General features: G+C 43.0%; 1 protein-coding gene across 7 annotated transcripts in view; it reads left to right on the top strand.

The window, feature by feature from the left end:
- Window positions 1-4,771: 4,771 nt before the first annotated feature.
- TANC1 (tetratricopeptide repeat, ankyrin repeat and coiled-coil containing 1) overlaps window positions 4,772-23,163 on the top strand; it is a 242,642-nt gene continuing 224,250 nt past the window's right edge. For 6 of the 7 annotated variants that reach the window (XM_047870169.1, XM_047870167.1, XM_047870171.1 and 3 more), the window contains exon 1: window positions 4,874-4,897. The gene's annotated coding sequence lies outside the window, so the exon portion shown is untranslated. Of the gene's footprint in view, window positions 4,898-23,163 lie in introns of all 7 variants that reach the window. The other variant, XM_047870166.1, reaches the window with a different exon arrangement.

Genomic DNA, 23,163 nt, shown 5'->3' with positions numbered 1-23,163 from the left:
TCGGATTCTGTGTCTCCCTCTCTCTCTGCCCCTCCCCCGCTTGCGCTCTGTGTGTGTGTCTCTCTCTCTCTCTCTCTCTCAAAACTAAATAAACATTAAAACAATTCAAAAAATAATTTCCATATATTTTTGCATAAAGTGAGGTACTCTTATATTGTATATATACTGCAATTTTCCCTCTTTAAAACTAACACAGGAGAAAAATGTAACTCTGTAGATGGCTCCTGACTGCTTCTGTTTGAGAAAAGAATTGTCAATTTACCCCCAGATGAGCCTCTGAGAGCTTAATTGGAGTTATTATCTGCTACTAAATCATAGTTAAGGCACTCTTCCTTCACATTTGGCAAATGTGGGCATTCTGGACTTCTCTGATCAGACTTTACATTGTTATTCCAACCAAAACGGTCCCAGGTAATGGGGGGGGGGGCAGTCAAAAGCATAGCTTATTGTCTACTAACTAAAAGTTACTTTCTGTAGAGCATTTTCTAATTCATTAAGTGCTTTTTACCATATTTTGTTTAATCTTCACCACAAACCTGTGAGGCACAGATTCTATCCTCCTTATTTCATAGATGAGAGGCCAGAGACTTAAAAGGACTAAACGAATTGCCAGGAATCACAAACAGTAACTGCCAAAGTCAGCACTGGGATCTAGATTTTATAACTCTAGTGTCAGTGCCTTTTATACAACTTGCTGAGAAGAGGGAAAGTACCACTCCCAAGGTGGAGAATATTAAAAAAAAAAAAATTCTTTAATGTTTATTTATTTTTGAGAGAGAGAGAGAGAGGGATACAGAATCCAAGGCCGGCTCTAAGCTCTGTCAGCACAGGAGCCCCACGCGGGGCTTGAACCCATGAACTTTGAGATCATGACCTGAGTTGAAGTCGGACACTTAAGTGAGTGAGCCACCCAGGCGCCCCTCCAAGGTAGAGAATATTAAAATGCATTTGTTATACTTAAAGTTAACAGCACATTTCTTTTTAAGCCATCTTAACCAGACTCAACAACATTTATTGGAGGGATTACTACCTGATTGCATTACCTCAGCCTTCCTAAACATGGAAAATTTCTATTTCCCCCTATAGACCATTTCACCATCAGAAGACTGAACTAAAGCTATGTTTAAAATGTTAATCAGATGGCGTACCATCTTAAAAAAAATTCTCCCGGGATTTTAGTTACTCCATTATTATTATAGGGAAATGTGACCCCCTGAATCTATTTCCTTATTTTCTTCCCTCTGTGGATTCCTTATCAGTTTAAATAATTCACTGCTTCGCCCCTATTGGATGAGATTTTACAATATTGGCAGGGCATGTGCTAGACCTACAGAGGGGGTTATATGTTCCATTAGATGACTTTTACTTTGACTGCCTGGCTAACTGTATACAACTGCAGTTTTTGACATCCTAGGATGAATGTCTGCTGTTAGCCTACCTCTGACCATGGTGTTGATACAAGTGTGTGACCATGAATTGTTACATACCCAGGAACTGTGTAGGGTATGTAATTTAATTGCTTTTCCCAGCGGATTTCTAACTATAACCCAATTTATTTCAGTATTCCCCATGCCCTTAAAAATGCTTTTCCCCCGAAAATGTTAAAAGGGAAAGGAAGAATGAATGGACCAAAGGAGAATGAATTATGTAAACTTGAAAAGACACTCCAAGATAGGCGAAAAAGCATTTGTGGGCTGAATTATTTGGAGTCTGGATTTCCTACCTGGCCTTAATTTTTTTTTTTTTTTTTTGGTCCCTTCTCAGTTTTTGTATTTAATTACTACACTGTTTTAAACATTTCACTTCTCACTATGTATTCTATACTAGGCATACCATAATAAACACTGGCTCTGATCCTAACTTAGGCTTGATTTAAAATAGAAGTACTTAAGAATCTGAGCAAGGGGAAAAAAGCATACTAACACTCATGAGACACATTCTTTTCTCACGCCTTCCTCAGCCTATTGCCCTGGGCAGTAAATTGTACATTAAAATAGCCAGTTTATTATTTGCTGTTTTCTTTCACTCTGCTGAGAAAAGCTACATTGCTGGCAAACTGACAGAAAATTTTAAAACGGAATCCAATATATTGTATGTATGTTTGGTGAATATGTTCAAACATACAACACTAATGTGATCTATATTTGTCTTTTAATTATTTTTTTCAGCTGGAATCCATAGAAATGTAATGAGTGAGCTTTTAAAATTCAATGGGATGAGCAGAAGTACCATAAGGAAAGCAAGAGGTGATTCTTGCTCACCCCCCCACCTCTAAAAATAAAAGCAATCACCTAACAACTAACTAAAAATATCTTTTATTTTTTTAAGGGAAAGGCAGATATTTAAAAAGCATCGAAATTCATTTTTTGAACGTGTGTTTCAACTAATACTTCACATTTTTAGATTCTTAGAAAATGTTTAAGTCTTTCTCTTATAGACTTAATCTTAATGCCCCCCCCCCCTTCATCCCCTCCCATGAATTGTGATTACTATGAGTTTTGGGGCTCGTCTTCTAGAAAATGTACCATTTTCACTCACAGCTTAAGACAGCTTTGATGTTCTTAGTATGACATACTATATGTAATGTTAGCTGTTCAAAGCTGGAGATCAGATTGTGCATAATAACATATGTAGTTTGGATTATATAAACACTACAGGAAGAAGGGGAGAGAGGGCCCTTCTGTGTACAAATCTCAGATTGCTAGCTGTATGCCTGTTTAGAATGTTAAACACTCCTAACTAGGCAGTGATGAAGTTACTTCTAAGTGACTGAGACTTCTGAAACTATAGAGACGAAAAATTTTCAACTAAAAATAATTTAAAGATGATGCTGACAATTAACATATTTACTTTATGTGATTTTCTAGTTGCTACTTAGGGAGCTTTGGGGATAGAGGGGGGAATATAAATTTCATTGTCTTTAAAGCCCAATTTAATTAAGCAATTTCATCAAAAACTCGGAGAATATAGCTTAAAAGAGCCAAAGACAGAAGAACCTGATACAAATTGTAAATTTCATCCATTATACATTTCACCCATTGTCTGAGGCAGGGAACTGTACCAGTGTGTTTCCCTACGATTGCTTCTTTTATATCTCAGTATTTCAGATTAAACTACTGTGGAGTTTTTTTCTTTTGTGTCAGTCTTTTATTTCTAAGGTGGCTGTCTGCCTTTTCATCTGTTGAAAGATTGGTAACTTTTATGCATTTCATTTCAAGAGAAATTAAATAAAGCATATTACCATATTTTTCAGCGATGAGACATTTCAGAGTGAAGAAATAAGTCAACAAATTTCTGATTTAATAAGTTAACATTTTATCGTAAACATTCAGATCCTGATTTCTTTGAGGAAGACCTCAAGGCTGCTGATATGTTTACTGCTCAAATATCAGGACAGTAATAATCAGGCCTTTGAAAGTTGGGGTGAAAAATCCAGCCAATTTCAGTTGTCTTTTATTTATGTAGGAAGATTGTCTGGCATTTTGCTTCCTGTCCCTGTTCATAAGAACTCTAAATATGGACACCCATCTCTAGAGGTATCTTTATATTGGGAAGCTCTGCATGAGGTTGAAATTTTTATGGGGAACTTGCTTAAAACACAGTTGTCTTTAAAGGCCGGTTTGCCACAGCAAGGTTAGGGGTTGCCAATAAATCCATTTATAGCAACTTCTGTATTACCAGCTCCAGACACACAGTTGGGGTGACTTGTGCAGTTTCCGCAGGACACACAAAGCAGCAGCAGTCCTAGTTGATGTTTCTGTGACCAAGGCTGGTCCAAAGGGCTTGGGGTGTGGAGTGGGCTGAGATGTGTCCCCCCCCCCCCCGCCCCCCCCCCCCGCGCCTGGCTTGAATTGACTGCCTCAGATTCCTGCGGGGTGCTGGCTGAACCCAGGACCCCAGAATCCGTAGGCCCTATCCTGGCTTTCACTCTGCTGGGAAATAACAAAACATTTTGGGAACTCGGGAATTTAATTTACTGCTACCAACCGAAACAATAATAACATCTTTGTTTCTCCTCCTTCCCGACCTCCCTCCTCCCACCGACAGAAACATGATGTTGGCCCTCCGTGGATATAGCAGCGGTAGGAGGAGGCTGCAGCCCCGGTAGGAGGAGGCTGACGACACCGGGCCCTGGGGACCCCCGGACAATCACCAGTCCCTGAACGTCCCTAGTTCGCTTTTGGGAAAGAAAAAGACAGCAGGGGATATGCTCTTTACATCTTCCATCTTCCCTAGCTCATTCTTGCCCCCAAAAGCGAGTGTTTGAGTGTGTGTGTTAAGTGAGGCAGAGAGAATTCAAGAAAGCCACAAAAGTCACCGTGAAGCATCCACCAAAACTTCACTTAGTTAATTGCTCCCATATGTCGTCTTCGACTGTTTTCAAAACGCAGCAAGGAGGGGGACGCCTTGTCACTGATTTTAAAGAAGTTGAAAACGACTACTCATCTTGATCCAGGCCCAGAGGGCCCCAGGCGCAGCCTCAGGAGACTAGCCCCCTGGCGGGGCGCTGAAGACCGGCCCCGGAGAGGTGGGGCGGAAGGCGCTGCGCCCGCGCCCGGCGGAAAGTTCGCGCGCTGCGCCCCAGCGGGTCCCGGGAGCCGCCGCAGCCCCGGGCGGGGAGGGGCGCGGGAGGCGCGGCCCGGGCGGGCGCGCGAGAGGAAGGTGCCTTCGGGAACACGCGCAAGGGCGGGGATTCGCGCTGCCAATGAGGCCCGGGTGTGGGCCGCGCGAGGCGGGGGGACGGGCCAGAACGCAGCCTTCGCTGTGGCAGCTGCGGGAGCATTGGCCGCGTCGGGAGCCGGAGGAGAGGCAGCCGCGGACCGCCGAGCTGGCCGCGCCCCGAGGCCCGGCCCTGGGGTAGGGAACCGCGCCGAGGAGCTGGAAACTTTCCCGGCAGGTAACTCCCGCCGCCCTGGCGCCGCCGCCGGACTCCCTGCGTCCCGGGCACCTCCAGCTGCTGCGGTGCTGAGGGGAGGAGAGGGTCCCGCGGAGGAGGAGAGGGAGATGGGGAGAGTTGAAAAGCATGTGGGAAAGTTTCTGGAGCCTCTCTTCCCCACCCCCTCTCTGGCTGGGCACACCCGGGAGCTTTCCGGGGATAGGCTTGGACATGTTGGGCGCCCCGGGCCTTGGTCCTGCCGGCTCGGGAAAGTCGGCGCCTTCCCTTCGCGGTCCCCTCCGTGCCGGACCGACTAGTCCCCGGCAGGACTGAGGTGCGGGGGCAAGCGGGAACGCGCGGCAGCACGCTAGAGTTTCGGGACCACCCCCGCCCGGCGCGCCTCCTCGCCCCCTTTCCCGCCTCCTCTGTAGCCCGCGGGCTTGGCAAGGGCTTGGGCTGCGCCTGGTACCTGGGGCAGGGGAGGCGGAGGAGAAGCGCGCCTGGCACCGCGGGGTCCAGGGCGCCCCCCGGAGTGTAGGGGAGCGCGAGTCGCGAAGTTGCCGGGTGAACTTAAGCCGGAGAGCGGAGTGTGTGTGGGGGGGTGCTGTGGTATTACCCCAGTCTGGGCTAAAAGTCCATTGCTTCCTTTCCAAAACACCGCGATTAGCATATCCACGTTCTTTTTTGTGTGTGTGGGGGGGAGGGTAAGATTAGACATTGAGGGGGAGCTGAAAAAGACGATGATTGTATCAGGATTGTGAATCCCCCGGTTCTTGGATAGTGGAGAGTGGTCACTTTTGGGGGGACTTACGGCAAGGCTCGCGTCTTACTGGAAGACTTTGGGGGTGCGGGCGCTCAGCGCTGGGAGTTTCGGGGGCTCCCCGCTTTGGCGCGGCAGCTTTCCGGAACGGCTGGCGAGGAAGGAAGCCCTAGGCATTGTGTGGCGTATTTGCAGACAGAAAGGTCTCAGGATCGGCAGTCTCAAAACTTACTTGACTTATTGTGTAAGGCTCGGGGAAGAAATGCGGCGGTGCCCGGATAGAAATACCGCGCCGTGGCCAGGAGTTGAGAGGACGCTGGGCTCGGCCACAGTCTTCCCCTCCAGCCCACTCTTGACAGCCCTAGATCATTGTGCCTCCGGTGACTCGTAACGGTCGCGCTGTCCCCGCTAGAGTCAACTAGGGGAGGTGGAAGGGCACCTTCATCTTGAACTTGACCCTAGGAGCAGCGCCGTCTGGGCAGGTTGCAAGGTAAAGGCAAGCTGAATCTAACCGTGGATGGGCCTCGAACTCTGGCACGGAAAGGAAGTGCCTTGTCCAGAATCTTTGAGAAAGGGTTTAGGGCTGCTGAGTTCACTAACTCTGGAAATACCAGACCACCAGACTGCAGAAGTTGATGTGTTTGGAGGGGGTGGGGATGGGAGAGGAGAGGGGAAACCTGGTTAGTTGGTACAGAAAGTTGGTATTTCTCTGTAGTGAAAATGAGGGGAGTCTGCATCTCTGCTTTCATCAGATCCGTTACTCTGGTTTTTTGTTTGTTTGTTTGTTTTTTCCTTCCTGGGTCATCTTTATTTCTGCCAGGCTGGCACTCCGGGATGGGGGAGGGGAAGGAGAAGCAGCAGTTGTGAAGCTCCACTGGCCAGCTTGGAGGTATTTTAGATCTGCTACTAGGAAGATTCCTGGATTTTAGCAGCTGTTTCTTGATTGCTGGGAATGAGAGAATTTATGAGTGACTGAGAGATGGTCATTATAGTAGTAGTCTGAATGTTTTACTCATCTAATCTACTTAAGGATCTCAGGAGGGACCTTCTTGAGACAATGCCAGCTTCTGCAGAGTTTGTCAGCCAGAATGTTTGGTGGGTGTTAGTCAGAACTCATGGTAAATATATCCTGGTGGTACTGAGATGAAAAGTATGCAGCAGTAAAGGAAATGTGGTATCTGACATCCTTCAGGACTTCCTCCTAGCCTTGCTCCTGTTACCTGCCAAGTGAACTTGGTCCAGGCTTCCGGACTGTTGTGATTTGACAATAAGGGATGGGAAATAGTGTCATCCATTTTAGTGGGGCAGGAAAGTCCAGAAATAAATGTAAGGTTACTTTTTCATGACCCTGGCTTTCAGCTGTGATGCCACAAAGTTAACTTTTGCTGGGACTTGGAAGCACTGTTTTTCCTGCTTTCCTGGTTTAACCACCAGAACGCCCAAATCATCATAATTTATGTCCATTGTGGAACTAAAGCATAACTGATTCATAGTCAGCCCTTTTCTGCTTCCCATAAGAGCCTGTAGAAAAAAGAACATTTTGTCTCTTTCACCACACTCAATTTATTTGGTGCCATAGTGGGTTTTTGATACTGGGTGATTGAGGGCACAATTTTAAAGACAATGAAATTGTCTCCATAAAATTGTCCTTTTTTAGGCAACAGCCCCTTCAGAGTTGCTGATTAATTCTTTATCTCCCAGGGAACATTAAAACCAGTATCTCTGGCCTGGTATAACTATAATCCATATTATAATGATGCCTGTCAGCTTATCTGGAGGTTATAATGTTATGTCAATGTTTCTTCTAGCCATTTCTAACCCAAATGTAAAGGTTTTGTCTAGGTTGGGGTGAAAGTTGTCTGTGAGCCTCACAGTAAGAGAAATGGCTTTATTTTTATCTTTCTGATGGAAAGTTTAGTTTAACTTGTTATAGGAGTAAAGTTTACAAAGGCAAAATGAAGCAGAGGATGTGTGTGTGTGTGTGTGTGTGTGTGTGTGTGTGTTGCTGGGAGAGATTTTGTTAAAAAATTTTTTAAGTTTATTTATTTTGAGAAAGAGACAGGGGAGGAGCAGAGAGAGAGGAGAGAGAGAGAATCCTAAGCAGGCTCCGCACTGTCAGTCAGAACTTGATGCAGGGCTTAAACTCATGAACTGGGAGACCATGACTGAGCTGCTATCAAGAGTTGGACATTTAACTGACTGAGCCACCCAGGCACCCCTGTTTGATTGTCTTTTAAATGTGTTTTTCAGTGGAGGAAAATTAGAACCTCCTCCCAACCAGTTTACAAAAGTGTTTTTGTACAAGACTCTAACACCTTCCTGGGCCTTGATTTTCTCATCATTATTATTTCTAAAATGGGATTATCTTTCAGCCCTAAAGTTTTCCAAGAGTTTGAGAAATATAGACATTCTGGAACCTGTGCTGTAATATTAGCACAGCGTTTTGGGATTTACAAAGGGCTTTACTTAAATAATTTTAACCCTTAATTCTCCAGTTAGGAAATTGAGGCTGAGCAAGTTAGATCAGTTTGCTAGATGTCATCTACAAACGGTGGAGTTGAACTTGAACCTAGGTTCTCGGATTCTCCCCCTCCTCTCCACCCCTTTTGTTTAGGGAGACACCTGAGAATTGGCCAAAACTTGACAAACAGACTAATGTTAATATGTGGCAGTTTCTCACAGTATTTCATTTATAGGTTATTCTGGTTTCAGAACTCCAGGGTTAACATCTATGCTTTGATGTCAGAGATTAAAAACAGACCAGTAATAATGGTAATAAAACTTTCTCCCCAAGAGAGTTTCAGAAATTCACATACCTCAAATTAATCATTTGTTTATTTTCAACTTTTCTTTTATTAAGTAGGCTTCAGGGTCTAGTGTGATTTATAATCCAGACTAGTAACCCAGACAGCATTCTTAAGGAAGTCAATCCTCAAATCTGTATGTCTTTTTTTAAAATAAGAAATGAACGTATCATTTGCTTTTCATCTTGGTATCTCTCAGCGGAATAATATAGCCTGGATATAAATGTCCCTTTTTTGGTGTCATCGTTTTTGGGCTCTTTCTACTGATGTCTGGATAAGTCTAATTTTGCAGCTCTTTTTGTGCTACATAAATTCTTCCCTTATGCTGTTGGTTTAATGGTAAAGAAGTAAGTAGTAGGATGCAGGTGACCCATTTTCACCGTGACTCTAAATGTTTGTACTGTGTCTTGCTTGCCTGTTTAAGAGCACTGAGTGCAACTTGACACTCATCTGGAAGCTGGTATGGATTTTCTTTAAAAGGCTCTAAAATAAAATTATGTGCTAAGCTATAGGCTCTTTTATGTCTGAGCAGCCTGTCCATCTTTAGCTTTTTAAACTTATTCTCCGAAGACTGCCTCTTCAGAAAGTTAAGCAGTGGGGTTTAAACCTCAAAAAAGAGTGTGTACCAATAAGTATCGATTGCCTGACTGTAAAGGCTGCCATTTCTGTGTGTGTGAGCAGAGAGAGCATTATGAACCCGTCTTTGCTAGTGAAGTTGGGAGACTTTGTTATCAGTGTACTAGAAGGGGACAAGAACAGCAAAGCAGAAGAATAGCTTCTGGTTTTTTATTATCAGGAGACTGGGTTTTGAATGATAGGGGAAGACTTTTGATAAAGAAGGCTATCAGGAAATATCTTGTGGAGAGTGAAAGGGGTTCTGGTTTGGCTAGGCTGCGGTATTGATGGGGTTTGCTCTTCTACAGTAGATGTTGTCTTTAAGGGCTCTGGCAGGTGTGTGTAATCAAGAAGAATATTCTGGAAAGAAGAGTCCCATAGGCAAGAATGTCAAGGACTAAAAGAGTGTGGTAGAAGGATGGCATGGTCCCTGGATTTTAGCACAGATATTTGCCACTACTGTGAAGGAATTCATTAGTAAAAATCTTCTGGCCACAGTTGTATGTAGATCTGAACCCAGTATGTTTAGTTGTATAGCCCAGAGCCACAGTGACTCACCACCTTTCCTGCCCCACCCCAGCACACCGAGGGTTACTTGCCTATCATGAACAGTGGCTTATTACCTCTGTAAGTCCAGGTGGGGGTAGGGCAGTCTCTAAGAAACACTTGGTTATATTCTTTTCATGCATACCTACTCATGCAAACAGGGTCCTTTATTACATGTGCTTTTGAAGAGATGTGAAAAAGATTTGACATAAAAGGGTGCATATATCTGCACAGTTTAGAGTACAGTATATACTTGTATAATGTGCTTTTTTTCCCCCTGTCATATCAGTAAATTCTTTGGCACTGTTTTAATGGCTATTTGGTAAATCCATTACCTACATTACCATAATTTATTTAGCCAGTCCATTTGGACGTTTAGGTGTGTTGAAAAGAAATACCTCTTAGGCATTAAGAGCCCTTTGGCTCAGATCTGATTTACTCATTAAATTATAGGGTCCAGCACACTGCCCCACATAGGGGCACCTGGCTGCTGGTAGCTTCAGAACCTCCCATCATCAAGAAACTGACTCTTTGCTCTTAGTTCCAATTTGGGAAAACCCTGGAGAGAACTCAGATTGGCCTGATGCCAGCCAAAGGAGAGTTACGGTTGGCAGTCTCCATTTAGACCCACAAGATGGGACTGTGGGGAGACAAAGTGTCCCACAAAGAAGGAGGTTATTGTTAATGGAAGAGGGAGGGAACCGGCTAAACAAAAAGAGCTAGCTGTTTAATGTAGGATATGTTTCCAAAAGTGGTATTGCTGGTCATAACAACATACCAATGTGTCAGAGGGTAAGAACATTTTTAATGCTCCTGTGATATACACTCCACAGTCTGAGACTTTTCCACATTCTGTGGAGATTTGAATTGCTGCATATACAGGCACTCGTGTAACAGGATAGTGAATTACTGCAAAAAAGTCGGGAATTGGTTATTATTATCATGTATCCCATTATACTCCCCTCTCTTTGCCATGCTTTATTCTAAATTACTTGGGGGTGAGTAACATCAATTATTAATGTTTATCGAGTGCTTGCTTACACTGAACTAGATGTTTGAATTTAAAAAAATCTGTGGCAATGAAACAGTATAGTTTTTTCTTCCCCCATTATCCTGCATGCAGAGTGTTATACCAGGGATGGCTAAACCACAGCACTCCCCATCCTGGTCTCCTTTCCTTCCTATAGTTTAAACCAACTACTGTTTAGTTGGTTGGGATTCAGAAGTTGGAGCTGGGCTCAGCTGGGTGGTTTTTCCGCCTGGGCCTAGGCTCACTCATGCCCTGGTGGTTACATGATTCTTTGCAAGGGCCACTGCTATAATAATTTCCACATTACTTGGTATCATAATCTTGCTTTTGATTAGTTTCCCATTGGCCATTCACTTCAAGGTAAGTTGGGTGTGTCCTTTGCCTGAGGGAGTGAATCTTGATTTAAGTCAAGTCAACTTTAGTAATATACCTGTTGCCAGTGACTGGTTAATGAATACTTATGTGACACCTTTTGGGTACCACCATATTAGGAACCAAAGGTGGTCAGCAAAATAGAACAGGTTGATACTGTGAGGATCACAGAGTTCAAGGATAGATGGTGCCTAAGAACACAGTGACCTTTTTCAGCTGCTGAATTTACTAACCCTAAAACCACTGTGACTCAGAACTTCTTATGTGAGCATTATTTTTTATTACTGTTATTGTTTGAGGCAGTTATCTCCAAGTAGAGTGTGCTAGATCATCCAGTATGGAAAGGAAGAAAATATTAGAACTTTATCCAGAAAAGAAAAAGCTTTACTAATATTTAATAGACGATTGACACTGTTTGCCATATCTGAAAGTCTCCTGTTACTTAGGTTACATGAGGGATGAGTTGGCATTTTACAACCTGGTGGAATTGCCAGTGGTACTCTCATTCTTGCCTTTGGTGTACTTTATCTGTGTAAAGGGGTTTATGGATTATATTATCTATTTTTAAGTAAATCGACTCCCACAGAATGGGCAAGTGGCTTAAAAAGATTCTTGCAAAGAAAGTTTAATGATAATGATCTGAGGCTATAGGAACAAGAAAATGTCTTATTGTGAGATTAAAAAATGACTTTTAAAGTTTACTTATTTATTTTTGAGAGACAGATGGAGTGGTGAAGGGGCAGAGGTAGAGAGAGGGAGGGAGGAAGAAAGAATCCCAAGCAGGCTCTGATGCTGGGCTTGAACTCATGGTGAGATCATGACCTGAGCCAAAATCAGGAGTCCAATGCTTAACTGACTGAGCCACTCAAGCGCCCTGGAAATGACTTTTAAATCAGATTAGTAAATTGGTACAAAAATTGTATATGAATTTGTATTAATAAAAATAAACTTGCAAATGCTATTTGAATCATTCTCATCTTTTAAAAAGTTTTTAATAGATGTTTTATAATGTACATACTACATACACCTGTAATTCGTAGGTCTAGTGTTTTAATTATGCATAAATTACATGCAACTTATAACATGTTGGGGGTACATGTTTAAATTTTTTTTACTTTTAGGGCTGCATGATCCAGAAAGTTTTGAGACCATGTTTTCGTGCCACTTGTAGTTATGTAATTTTTGTTACTTGTAGCTGAAGGCACAACCCATTCAAGGTCAGGTGAGAGACATGGCTGTTCCCTTTTTATTCATAGCTTTCAAGATTCTCCATGATCTGGCTCATAACTTTCTTTTCCAGACCCAGTTGTCTTCTCTGTGTCTCTGCAAATGACACTTCAGCTAGGGGCCCATTCCATAACTGTCATATACTTTCTATAAATTTTGCCTCTGGGGAGGCTGTTCTCCCCCCCTCCCCCCACTACATTTTCATTGTCCTTCAAGAACTAGCTCAAGTAAATACTGCTTCCTTAATATTTTTCTGATCTCCCCCTTCTGCATTTACATGGTTGCTTCTATTTAGTCCCTAGCACATTACTTGAACAATTACAATGTTTTGTTTTTTTTCTTTTTGCCTTTTATTATTAAGTTGTTGGCCTGCTTACTTTGCCTATGGGTTATAGCTTCTTGATGGTTGGAGTCCTGTCTTGCCTGAGTCAGCTTTTTAAATTGCTTGTTTCCCTTTCCGGGGAGAAAAGGGAGGCAGGTGGAGAACCCAGTTACTGTGGGGAGCTTCTCTCTCCTCCACTTCTCAACAGGCTCAGGAGATTGAGTGCTCCATATACATGTAAGGGATCTGAGGGTAAGGAATGCACACGGCCAAGACAGGAGGATCCAGGGTCCAAACCCAGGACATTTTTATTCCAGAGGTTTTTTGTCTGCCCTCTCATGTGTTGTGCACAGTTAAACATTGTTCTTCTTTCATGTGGAAACACTGACATGGGTAAAAATGGGGAGGTCGGTGGGCTGATGCTGTAGAAACCTCCCTGGACAATCCTAGGCAGGTGCAGTCAGTTCAAAGGAGAGTCCGCTCTCCTGTGGAGTAAAGACAAGGCCTGGAGCATGGGTTGTGTGACAACCTAAATGCCTGTGGACAGTTAGCTGTCTGCAAGTAGCACCAAACAAAATCATGGGGGAACTCCCACAGTAGGATTTGGCCTGAGTGTCCCCTTTGAGAAGCTGGAGGTGATGGCCTCTCCATGGTTCAGCTGAGTCAGATTGCATATGCCGTTATTCTCTCTGTGGTAAGGATAATTGAAGGTTGACAAGTTGTCGGCTTTCAAGTTGAGCCATGTTAGATATATGCTATCATGATGGAAAACAGACATCTCTCCAGGGTTTTGAGGGTCAAATGACAGAATGCGTATGAAAGGCTTTTGAACATTGTAAATTGCCTCCTAGATGCAAGGGATACATCAAATTTTATTGTTTCCTTATAGCAGTGACTTCTAGCTCAGATTTCTGTGTTAGCAATTTTTGTCTTCTTTTAAAGTGTACTTCCAAAGACTTTTTAACTGTGGAGGCTCTTAAATGGAATGGGACACGTTTTTTTCTTAAATGAACTGCAGATATTAGTTGAAAGCTTGCTTTTAAACTTTTGGCCGTGGAGTAGATAGAATTTGTGGTAAGGTGAATCTGTCTAGGGATCTAGTTGTTCAAGTACTCAAAAGATCATTTATAAGAATGGGACCACGTCTGGTGCAGAAAGATGGGAATCGGGGACTTTGAGGTAAATTGTTAGAAGCCCTTAGGAACTACCTGAAAGACTGTCAGAGAGTTTTGATTTCAGGTTTTGTTTTGTTTGGTTTTGGTTTGGTTTGTGTTTTGTTACTGTGAAACCACTAACTTATTTTGAGGAGTCATTGGAGAGGGTTTGAGGAGCCTTTGAAATATCTCAGGGCAGGGACACCTTGGTGGCTCAGTTGCTTAAGTGGCTGACTCTTGATTTTGGCTCATGTCATGATCTCATGTTTATGAGATCGAGCCCCATGTTGGGCTCTGTGCTGACAGCAAGAAGCCTGGTTGGGATTCTCTCTCTCTCTCTCTCTCTCTCTCTCTCTCTCTCTTTCTGCCCCTCCCCCACCATGCACTCTCACTCACTCTCAAAATAAATAATAAAAACTTAAAAGAAAAAAAGAAATATCTCAGGGACATTTTGAAAGTGAAAAAAACCAGGTGTGGTTTGACAACTTGTGAATTTGAAATCTCTTCCGTTGTAGATTTCAAAAGGAAATAGATTTGAATAAGTAAAATTTAACTCCACTTGAGGGAAATTTTGTAGTGGCAATTTTGTATTGTAGAAAGAGTTTGATTTAGGGGCAACTTGGTGGCTCAGTAGGTTAAGTGTCAGACTTTGGCTCAGGTCATAATCTCACGGTTTGTGAATTTGAGCCCTACATTGGGCTTTCTGCTGTCAGTGTAAAGCCTGCTTTGGATCCTCTGTCTCTTCCTCTCTCTGCTCCTCCCCCACTCACATTTTCTCTCGCTCTCCCTCCCTCTCAAAAATAAATAAACACTGGGGCGCCTGGGTGGCGCAGTCGGTTAAGCGTCCGACTTCAGCCAGGTCACGATCTCGCGGTCCGTGAGTTCGAGCCCCGCGTCAGGCTCTGGGCTGATGGCTCGGAGCCTGGAGCCTGTTTCCAATTCTGTGTCTCCCTCTCTCTCTGCCCCTCCCCCGTTCATGCTCTGTCTCTCTCTGTCCCAAAAATAAAATAAACGTTGGAAAAAAAAAAATTAAAAAAAAAAATAATAAATAAACACTAAAAAAATCAGAGTTTGATTTAGAAATGAAAACATGCTAACTTAAAGAGTCCACATGTACTTATTTATGGATGCAAAAGACAGAAAGCGAGAGGCTTTTAAGTTGCAAATAAAATTGTGAATTATTTATTGTTTATTTACTATTATTATTTTATTATTGGAGTATGTGAGTTTTTTAATTATTCAGGGTTCTTAGAACATGCATGTGACTTAAGAGAGCCTTACCGCAGAGTGATTTAGCTAGATAAAGCAGCAATTCCCAAAGGAGTTTCCAAGGAAAATGCAATTCTTAGGAAATTAGTAGATGTTATGCACTGAAAAAAGGTTCTATGTTCAAATAAGTGGGAAGATTGGGGTTAACCAAAGTAAAATAGGTATTTTTGTTTTTTTCCCCTAACATTTATTTACTCATCTGAGAGAGAGAGAGAGAGAGAGAGAGAGAGAGAGAGAGAACTCGAGCGGAGGAGGGGCGGAGAGAGAGGGAGAAAGAATCCCAGGCAGACTCCATGCTATCAGTGCAGAGGCCACAGTGGGGCTCGATCTCACCAACTCTGAGATCATGACCTGAGCCAAAATCAAGAGTCTGATGGTTAATTGACTGAGCTACCAAGGGCCTTGGTAATTTTCTTTTTAGCTGCAGGACTTTTGAGCACCATTATTTTTAATATTTATTGTAAATCTCCTTGGAGGGAACCAGAGTTTTAAGCATTTCCCAAATGCATTGAGTTGTAGAAACTTTTTTGCAAAGCATCTTTGCCAGAGAACAATGTTGGGTTGTTTGGTATGGTCAAATAGCTTTAAACCAAATCCCAGACATCATTTAATTTCACCTGACAAACTTTGGTATGCATTTCTAACTAAGGACTTAAAAAAAAAACAACCCACCACCTTGTTATCACTTTTCATAAAATTAACAGTCATTTCTTAGTGTCAGTTTTTTTTTAAGTTTATTTATTTTGAGAGAAAGCAAGAGTGAGCGGGGGAGGAGCACAGAGAGAGGGAGAGAGAATCCAGAGCAGATTCCACACCGTCAGTGCAGAGCTTAGTGTGGGGCTGGAACTCATGAATCGTGAGATTGTGACCTGAGCTGAGCTGAAATCAAGAGCCAGATAAAGTTTACATATAGCACTGTGTGTTTTTGTTGATTTGGTCTGTTGGTCTTTTTTTTTTTTTTTTTTTTTTAAGTTTATTTATTTTTATTTTGAGAGAGAGAGCAAGCGCAATCATAGGAGCAGGAAATCCTTGGGCAGAGAATCCCAAGCAGGCTCCGTGCTGTCAGTGTTCAGCCCAATGTAGAGCTGGATCTCATGAACATAAGATCATGACCTGAGCTGAAACCAAGAGTTGGGCGCTAACCAGCTAAGCCACCTAGGTGCCCCCACCTTTAGTCTTTTTAAATGTAGAAAAATGCTATTTCACTACCCCCTCCCTCTCCCTCCTGACTTTTAGAAGATAACTTGTAGGACGTCCTATATCTGAATTTGTTTCCTTGTGGTGTTGTGTACCTTGTCCTTTGCCCTCTGTATTTCTTATAAATTCGAGGTTAGATTTCAAGGCATGGTTTAAATTTAGGTTAAATATTTTGGGCAAGAACAGGTCCTAAACTATGCTTTTCTCCTCCCTATGATTTGAGAACAGGCATTTTAATTTAGCAATTCATAAGTAGGTCATATATATATATGTATATATATATGTACACATACATATATATATATATAATGGCTTAGAGTTTGTTTGGAAATTAATTTTATTAGTATAACAAGTGGATGCAAATTTAATTTATTCTAGTTGTGGTTGGAAACGTGGTGGTATTCTGAATAGTTGGTCTGGTTAAATGGATATAAGTTTTCAGTGTATCTTAAGATTATAAACCATGCGCCTATTGGTTAAAATGGCTTGAGTGTTAAACATTTTGATGGTTGGATTTTATTCAGAATGACAAGGTATCTGAGTTGTAATTGTAAACACTATTCTATAAAAATTTATTCTAAGCACATTAATTAAGAATATGCATTAATTCTACTTCTGTTGGATAAATCTTAACAATATCATTCTGACAAATGCTTATGCTAATTTCAGGTACAGCCATAAATCTAAGGACACTCTCAGGGTAATAATTTTATACATACATTGTCTTGGAAACTCGGACATGTAAATAAAAGTTCCTACTGTAGCTGACTTTGCTAACTTAATTTGATATTTAAGTTTTTTCCCTTGATATCCTTCCAAGTGCTTGTATGTCTGGGAAAAATTAAAATCAGAAATTTTGTGTGTCTTTTTTTTTTTTTATTTTTAAACATTTTTTTTTTCCAACGTTTTTATTTATTTTTGGGACAGAGAGAGACAGAGCATGAACGGGGGAGGGGCAGAGAGAGAAGGAGACACAGAATCGGAAACAGGCTCCAGGCTCTGAGCCATCCGCCCAGAGCCCGACATGGGGCTCGAACTCACGGACCGCGAGATCGTGACCTGGCTGAAGTCGGACGCTTAACCGACTGCGCCACCCAGGCGCCCCAGAAATTTTGTGTCTTAATGAAGAATAGTTTGGCATATATAAAGTAACTTTGTGTGAAGAATGATAGCTATCATAGGGAGTTCCCAGGACATTCTTGTGTTTAATCCCTTAGAGGGTAGGAATACTGTTGTATATATTGAAATTTGCTTGTTGTAAATGAGGTACCTTGGACAGTAAGTACTTTGCAACTATAGTAGTATACTAAAAATAGACACATAGCACTCTCTTTTTTTCTCCTCTTCTTTTAAAAATACAAATAAATAGGGTATAGTGAAAAAAGCATGATCTTTGAAGTCAGATGAACTGTGGTTTTGTGTGTGATTCTGGACAGTTTACTTGACCTCTGTCTCTTTGCCTGTAAAATGGGGTAGTAATCCTGTTTCATAGGCTTCCTGCCAAGATGCAGGTGAGAACCTATATAACACGCTTAGCACTGTGCTTGGCTTATAGGTGCCGAAAACACGTCCTCTTCTTCCTTCTTTTCCTCTTAACCATATTTTTAAGCTCAGCATTCTGGATCAGTAATTGAATGGAAGTTTTTGCTTATTCTGAGTATTTTTAAAATTGCTAATTTTAAGGTACTTGTTATAGAAGTCCAGATAAGACACCAATTTCAAGATAATCTTTATAAGTTGGTTGGTTGTATTAAAACAATTAGATGTTTATATGAAATGTTTTCAGCAAACAAGTGGGATATTTTTAGGTGGTAATCTAGGAGAAGGAACCAGAGAAAAAATGATATTTTGTTGTTGGCATGAAGCTGTTGCTAACAAACTGTCTGGTTTTAATGAAAATCAGTATTTTAAAAATCCATTTATTTACTAAGGTGTGTGAGAACATGAGAAGCTCTGCGAACTTGTGTAGACTGTTGTTTGAGTGTCGGGTAGAATAACACGCTTTCTTTTACCCAGATGAAGTAAGCCTGTAGCACCACACTCAAGTCATCTGTGTGTGTTTATGAACAGGGCTGTTGCCAAACCAGGAGAACAGCCTTCCTGCGGAGGAGAGGGGTCGGTGCTTCCCTGACTTCCTGAAGGGCCTCAGGAGCCTCACAGTGGGGAGGAGGAGAGATTCTCCTTCCTGGCTTGTGCCTTGTTAAAGACTCACGTAAAGAGACAGTTAATATATTTTAACTTTCATATGGAAAGTAGTCAAGGAACACGTTTTGGAGGCAGCATAAATAGACATTTATGGGGCTTGACTCCTTGGCATTTTGGGTGAACCAAGAAGTGTTCTTTTCCAGTCAGCTGTTTCTGAGTCTTGGGACATGTGACTTTGTTAATGGCTTGTGCAAGAGAGCAGGTCCCAGGAAGACCAGTACTCACACTGTTCTCTGCCCAGGTGACACCTGTTCTCTGAGAAAGAACCGGATTCCCCAAGGGCACACAGGTCCAGCGCACTTGAACTTCTTACACTTTTTTTTCCTACCATTAAGTAAGTTTTGTTTATCCCTTTGTTTCTGAAATGTTTTGCTTCAGTAAGAGGGACTCCTTAAGCTGTCCAGTTCCACATACTGAAAGTCAAGCCAGGAAGAATCAGAGAATGTGATTTCCCTCTCCCATCATGGCAAAAGGGAGGAGATATCATTTCTAGAGGGATAGCGACTGAGCTCTAAGCAGATGGAATTTATAAAGACATTCATCTACACAGCACTTTTTTGCTTCCTTCATTAAGAGCAATCTTAGCTCAAGGAATATAATATCCTTATGAGTTTTAGAAGTAAAAAGTTACCGTGAAGGTGTTAACTGTTTGACAAATCAGAAACTGTTTTCATTTGGTGGAAGGCTTGCAATAATTTTTCCAACAAATACTTTTTGAGGGCTGCCATTGTGCCCTTCTGAGGTTGAAGCCCAGCTCTGTGCCTCAGTCTGAGGAGGCCAGTGCATACATAGTACAAATATTAGAAGGCAGGTGTGGAGCAGGAGAGTAGAGAAGGAAGGGGAGGGGGAGAAGGAGGAGGAAGCAGATGAGGAGCTGGTGGCTGAGGAAGACTTCAGGGAGGGGGTGAAGGATGCGTTGCACTTTGCCAACTGGGGAAGGGGGTGAGGGGCTCTCCGTGACGGGAGCATGACCGGCAGAGGCAGGGAGGCGTGAAAATACAAGTCATGTTTGGAGTATTGTTACTAGAACAGATGGTGCTTGGCATTTGGGTACAGTGGCAGGGAGGAGAGAGAGCCAGATTGCAAAAGGCCTTGCATGCTAGGCTAAGAAGTGTGGACTTGATCCTGTAAAGCAAGTGATAGCTGTCAAAGGTTTGAAAGCAGGGAGATGATGTAATCAGAGCTGCGTGTTGGAGAAAAGCTCTGGTGGCGGTGGTATGGAGGAGAGACTGGATCGGGGACAGATGGGCGGCAGGGCTCTCTGTTAGGAGGCTTTTGAAGTAGGTCAGGTGAGAGATGATGTTTGGGGCCTGCATTAGTGGGGGAAGAGAACTAATGTCAGTTCAGCACCTTTTGTTGTGCATTTAGGATGCATTAGCTCATTTCATTGTCGCAGAACTCTGTTCACAGAGTCCTGTTGTCCTCACCCTCATTTTGTAGAGAAGGAAAGGGGCTCAGAGTAACCTGGCTCAGCCAAGGTTTGAACTCAGCTGGACAGTCCAGTGCCATTGTGCTTTTACGACAGAGGGAATGAGAACACAAAGAAGGGTGCTCATGGGAGCTGCTTTGTGCAGCAGAGTGGAAGCTCCTTCCAGAATAGAAAGGGCTGCTTGGCGGCTGACTAAAGGTAGAGGGCAAGGCTGTTTCCAGGCCCGGCATCGAGGTGTGCATGATCGGTGATGCCCCTCAGAGGCCTCTCTGAGGAGGGGATGGACAGGGTTTGGGGCCCCTCTGGGATACCCATTTGGAAATTCCCAGTAGCCAGTTGGAGATTTGGTTCCTGAAGCCCTTCCCAGCCTCCCTGTAGGAACTCCTTGAAGTCCTCCGGGTAGGCTTGGACTAGAACTTGTGTAGGGGGGGGATGGGTAATGAGCCCTTCCTCCCATAGACCCTGGTCCTATAGTGTGTTGTATTGCCCTTCTTCTGAAGGGCCCTTTCCAGGCCCTGCCTGTTGGTGTTTCAGTTAGTCTGGAGTGAGTTGGCAGTCTGCATTTATAGTAAGATCCTGGGATCCTGGATTGAGCTAGACAGGCAACAAGAGCATCATACTGTTGAGAATATTTGGCTGTGTGTGGTCTAGGCTGTCTTTTAACTTCATTTCTTTCAGGGGGGCTTTCGATAGCACCTTAATATGATGTTGATCCCTAGTAAGAACCGACACCTTGGAAAATTGCTTGTTTTTAGGAACTTAACATTCATATTTAATTTTGCCAAGGTCATTTTTTAGTTATTTAGTATTTTGGATTAATGCTCAAAAGTAGCAAGCCCCCAGTATTAGGTTTGGCTTGCCTTTTAAGTGGACTTTTGGCAAGAGATTTCTAGGGAAATTAGATAATGAGTATTTTCCTTGCTTATGAAAAAGAGGTTGGAAGAGGGAACCTGGCCATGTGGAGAGTGAGGAATAGTGCCTTGGGGCTCTTGGTTTGCCTGGGAATGGCCTAGGTGGTCACAGATCAGAAAGTCTCTGAATGGGGACCTAATGTACAGCATGGTGACTATAAAATTACATATTTGAAAATTGTTAAGAGGGTGGATCTTTTTTTTTTTTTTAATTTTTTTTTCAACGTTTTTTTATTTATTTTTGGGACAGAGAGAGAGCATGAACGGGGGAGGGGCAGAGAGAGAGGAAGACACAGAATCGGAAACAGGCTCCAGGCTCTGAGCCATCAGCCCAGAGCCTGACGCGGGGCTCGAACTCCCGGACCGCGAGATCGTGACCTGGCTGAAGTCGGACGCTTAACCGACTGCGCCACCCAGGCGCCCCAAGAGGGTGGATCTTAAATGTTATCAAACATGGTCAACCAACTGGTCATTAGACCATTTCTTTGTTATTGGTCGTGACCCTGGCCTAATCTCCTCCCTCTTTCCTCTCTGTCACTGTGTCTTTTTTCTTTCTGTTGAGATATAGTTGATATACAATATTACATTCGTTTTGGGTATACAATATAATGATTCAATATTTGTATACGTTGTGGAATCATTACCACAATAAGTCTAGTTAGTTAACATCCATCACCATATATAGCTACAAGTTTTTCCTTGTGATGAGAACTTCTAAGATCTATTCTCTTAGTAACTTTCAGGTATACAGTACAGTATTGTGAACGATAGTCACCATGCTGTACATTACATCGCGAAGACTTATTTATTTTATACCTGGAAGTTTGTACCTTTTGACCCCCTTTAATTCACATTGCCCATCCCCTGAGTCATGTGTGTTGGGGTGAGTGAAGGCTTTGAGGCCAAACAGACTGGGTTTGGGTCCCACCTCAGTGTGACCTGACTGTGAATTATCTAAGTGTGACCCTGGCATGCTACCCAGCTTCCATGACCTTGTTTTCTGTGACTTTGGAATGTGAGTACTTCTGAAGGTTGTTTGGGAAATGAGAGATATAAGGTGAAAACACCTAGGTCTAAACCCAGCCTTACTCCCTTAATCTTGGGAGGGAGAGTCAGACCTGGGAATGTGCTTTATTCGTCACACGTTAAGCGCCTAATTCTTCCACTCCGCAGTGTATTGAGGGCTGATTGCAGTGCATTTCTTTACAACATTGCCTACCGTATTCTACCTTTCCTAAAGAGGTAGGAGGCATTTTTGTTTGGTTGTGGCTTATAATAGGAGAGAAAGGGTTTTTTGGTTTTTGTTTTCAACCTGTGTGCCTTTTGTATTGGTGTATGGTTACCCTTGGGATAATTTTTGTTGCTTTGTCTCACCTAATGAGTAAGGTTTGGGTTCATTAACTGCTTGCTGCTGAAGTTTCATTTTTATCATGTGTGAGAAGGAGGAACAGCTTCCTCTTGTGTCCCCACCTTTGCTAAATGCCATTATACTTCCTGTGTTAGTTACAGGGCTTCCCCACCGCTTTTCCTTATCCCTGTCCTGGTGCGGAGGACAGGAGGGGGTCGGCTTGTTCCCTGGTTGGTTTGTTCATTCATGGAATAGGTGTCAGGCTCTGTGCTAAGTGGTTATTCTTAGATGGTCTGATTTCATACTCTCAAAGGCCGTAAGAAAGGAGCAGGCATTCTTACTTTGCTCACCTTGCAGATGAGGGTCCGTATCTGACGGTAGGTTGCCTAGCAGGTTTATAGGGCCCTGGTACCTGCTCCTGTAGTGCTGCCCTCTGTCTTGCCCCTCGCCCACTCCTGGGCCTTTCCAGGGGTGGCTCTGTCTGTGCAGGATTGGTGAGCTTTTCAATCCTTTACAGGTGCAGGCCCAAAGATCACTTTTAGCAAGTGGTATGAGGACTGTGGATGCTGTGGAGTTGGGGGTGGGAAGAAAAACATGTACTGTGACAGACAGTGCTCACTGGGAGAGCGAGCTGGTGGGATTAAGCAGGGATATCGCAGCTGCTTAAGTCAGCTTGTCTTCTTTATTTTGAATGGCTCCCGAAAGACTGCCAGGGTGTGCTACGTGCACATTTGTGGATGCTATAGACAAGGTTTGCTTGTTCATAACTTCCTTTTTGTTTTCTGCCGTTTAGTGCCATTTGGCTGGCTTCTTTGGGGGGACTGTAGTGCCCTTGGATTACCCACAACAGTTATGAAGATATCCTGCCCTTCGGGACTGCATATTCTACCTCCTCACTGAACTTTCAGCATCAGATCTTGTGGCCGACAGCATAATGGAAAGATCAATGACTCTGGAATAAAATAGACTTGGCTTCAAATTTCAGCCCTCTCTTATTGCCTTTGGACAAGTTTAACTTCAGGGCCTTGGTTTCTTCATCTGTAAACTGGGTATCATTGTGTTCAGGGAGAAATAATGTTTGTGCAGTACATTTAAAGT

Source organism: Prionailurus viverrinus, chromosome C1 (assembly GCF_022837055.1).
Source record: "Prionailurus viverrinus isolate Anna chromosome C1, UM_Priviv_1.0, whole genome shotgun sequence".
Taxonomy (NCBI): domain Eukaryota; kingdom Metazoa; phylum Chordata; class Mammalia; order Carnivora; family Felidae; genus Prionailurus; species Prionailurus viverrinus.
Note: the sequence above shows the minus strand (reverse complement) of the source record. Positions and strands in the feature narration are given on the sequence as shown.